Source organism: Elephantulus edwardii, unplaced genomic scaffold, assembly GCF_000299155.1.
Source record: "Elephantulus edwardii isolate Elephantulus edwardi_28Jun2011 unplaced genomic scaffold, EleEdw1.0 scaffold00067, whole genome shotgun sequence".
Classification (NCBI taxonomy): Eukaryota; Metazoa; Chordata; class Mammalia; order Macroscelidea; family Macroscelididae; genus Elephantulus; species Elephantulus edwardii.
Genome location: NW_006399817.1, coordinates 61,032 through 64,260, shown reverse-complemented (window position 1 = coordinate 64,260; position 3,229 = coordinate 61,032). Strand labels below are relative to the sequence as shown.

At 44.7% G+C, this 3,229-nt stretch overlaps 1 pseudogene; it reads left to right on the top strand.

The window, feature by feature from the left end:
* Window positions 1-324: 324 nt before the first annotated feature.
* Window positions 325-3,229, top strand: part of LOC102870541 — a 53,009-nt pseudogene continuing 50,104 nt past the window's right edge.

Genomic DNA, 3,229 nt, shown 5'->3' with positions numbered 1-3,229 from the left:
GAAGCAGGCCTCCCTTTCAGGACAAGAGCCCCCAAGGCCTGCATCACAGGCGCGCTGGCTCATTGAGCAGTCCCAGTCAGAGCTTGTGCTGAGAACTGCGCGCACAGGAGGCCAGTGGGCGGGGTGTCGTCTGTGACGGACTTTTCGAGTCTTGGCCCCCTCCTATATAAGACTTCGCATGGCATTCGCCCTCACACAAGTGGAAGTGGGCATGTGGTGCAGCTTTGAGGTTGTCAGAGGGGGGAAATCGAGGACGCGGGCAGACTGGGACGTGTGTCCCTGCCTCAGAGGTGGCAGCAGGTGGTGCCTCACAGAGAGGCAGTGATGGAGATCTTGAGGACTATCACCTACCAGCCTGCCACCAAGATGTGTGAGCAAGCGCTGGGCAAGGCTTGCGGCGGGCACTCGAAGAGGAAGCGACAGCAGCAGCACCCGGAGGAGCCTCAGACCCTGCAGCCCGCACCTCAGGTGCAGCCGGTGGCTCCGCGCCACCATCACCACCACTCCCACTCTGGGACGGAGATCTCACGGATTATCTTCGATCCCACGACGGGAAAGTGCTACTGTCGGGGCAAAATGCTGGGCAAGGGTGGCTTTGCAAAATGTTATAAGATGACAGATTTGACAAATAACAAAGTCTATGCTGCAAAAATGATTCCTCACAACAGAGTAGCTAAACCTCATTAAAGGGAAATGATTGACAAAGAAATAGGGCTTCAGTGAATTCTCCACCATAAGCATGTGGTGCAGTTTTATCACTACTTTGAGGATAAAGGAAATAAATACATCCTCCTGGAGTACTGCAGCAGAAGGTCCATGGCACATATCTTGAAAGCTAGAAAGGTGTTGACGGAGCCAGAAGTTCGATACTACCTCAGGCAGATTGTGTCTGGACTCAAGTACCTACATGAACAAGAAATCTTGCACTGAGATCTCAAACCAGGAATCTTTTTTATCAATGAAGCCATGGAACTAAAAGTTGGAGACTTTGGCTTGGCTTCCAGGCTGGAACCCTTGGAACATAGAAGGAGAACAATATGTGGTACTCCAAATTATCTCTCTCCTGAAGTCCTCAACAAACAGGGACATGGCTGTGAAGCAGACATTTGGGCCTTAGGCTGCTTAATGTATGAAATGGTACTAGGAAGATCTCCATTCGAAACCACAAATCTGAAAGAAACCTATAGATGTATAAGAGAAGCAAGGTATACAATGCCATCTTCCCTGCTAGCTCCTGCCAAGCACTTGATAGCCAGCATGCTGTCCAAAAATCCAGAAGATCGTCCCACTTTGGATGACATCATTCGGCATGACTTCTTGGTGCAGGGCTTCACGCCAGACAGACTTTCTGCTAGCTGTTGTCATACAGTCCCCGATTTCCATTTATCAAGCCCACCAAAGAACTTCTTCAAGAAAGCAGCTGCTGCTCCCTTTGGTGGCAAAAAAGTCAAAGCCAGATGTATTGAAACACATAATAGAGTGTTTGTTTGTTTGTTTTTGTTTGTTTTTTATTATTTTTTTTATGTGTTCCATCAAATTGGATCTGCCTGGTACAGGAGGAGATTGCCCCTCCTTCTCCAGCAGAGCATCTAGTGGATTCAAACCATGTACCTCTGGGATTGCAGTGGAGCTTCTTGCCACTAGGCTATCAGAGCTCCCTGAGTTCCTTGTTTTTCAAAGCAGCATAGTATTTCATTGTGTGATTATACCACAGCTTCTCTATCCATTTGTTTGTTGATGGACACTTAGGTTGTTTCCAACTCTTTGCTATTGTGAACAAAGCTGCAATAAACATAGGTGAGCATATATCTGCCTAGGTGGCAGTTATGGTTTCTTTAGGGTATGTTCCCAGTAGTGGATTACTGGGTCAAATGGTATTTCTAATTGCAAGATTTTTGAGAGAGCTACATAGAGCCTTCCATAGTGGTTGCACCATTTTACACTCCCACCAACAGTGAATGAAGTTCCAGTTTCTCCGCAATCTCACCACCATTTGTTGATTGCTGCTCTGTTAAATTTTGCTATTTTGACTTGGGTGAGATGATATCTCATAGTTGTTTTGTGTGGGTAAAGTCTTGAATGAGCCAGGATTCATCAAAAAAAGATAGAGGAAATACAGAGAATCACTGAAATGACTGGCACTGAAATATTTCAGGAAGCATCATATGATCAAGAGCCAATGTTAATGAGGGAATACATTTAAGCGACATTGAAGAAATTGGCAAAAAATATAAGGCCACAGTAATTCGTGGAATATCAACTGACACGTAAAAAATGGAGCCCTGGATCAGTCAATGTTAGGAAAATTGGAAGATTGCTACCTAGCCAACTAACTGGAAAAGATCAATATTTGTTCCTATTTCCAATAGATGTGATCTAACAGAAGTTGGAAATTATAGTACAACAGCATGAAGTCAGTGTGAACCTCATCTGGAAATCTATTTGAATAAAAGTAGAGAAGGCTTTGTTGTTTTGTTTTTTTTTAAATTTTATTTTACTATTGTGTGTGTGTGTGTACTGTCAAATTGAATCTGACTGGTAAAGAGGAGATTACCCCTCCTTCTCAAGCAGAGCATCTGGTCGATTTGAACCTCATGCCTCTGGGATTGCCATGTAACTTCTTCCCACTAGGCCACCAGAGCTGGCTCTGTTGTTTTTGGTGTTATGTGGCATCATGTCAACTATGACTCACAGTGACCCTATGAACAATAGCTCTGAGCCCTTCTGAAAATACTGGGGGGGAGGGCTGGGGGGAAATGGCTAGAACAGTACACAGAGAACTGCCAAAAGTTCAAGCTGTGTTTAAAAGAGGCTGTGGCAACAGGGACATCATTGTTTATGTCAAATGGATCCTGGCTGAAAGCAAAGAATAAGTGAAGAATGTCTATTTGTAATTTATTGACTATGGAAAAGAATTTTACTATATGAATAATAAAAAAATTATGGTTAACTGTGAGAAGAATGAGAATCCCAGACCACTTAACTAAGTTCACATGAAACCTATGCCTACCCCAAGAGGTTATCGGGAGAACAGAACAAGGGAATACACTGTTTTTGTTGCTGTTCTTATGTGCTGTCGAGTCGCTTGCGACTCATAGCGACCCTATGTACAAGAACCCTAAACTCTGCTCTGTCCTGTGCCAATCGCACTGTCCCTGACACTCCCATCCCGATTATCCCAGTCACTGAATCAATCCACCTCATAGAGGGCCTTCCTCTCCACCCTCCC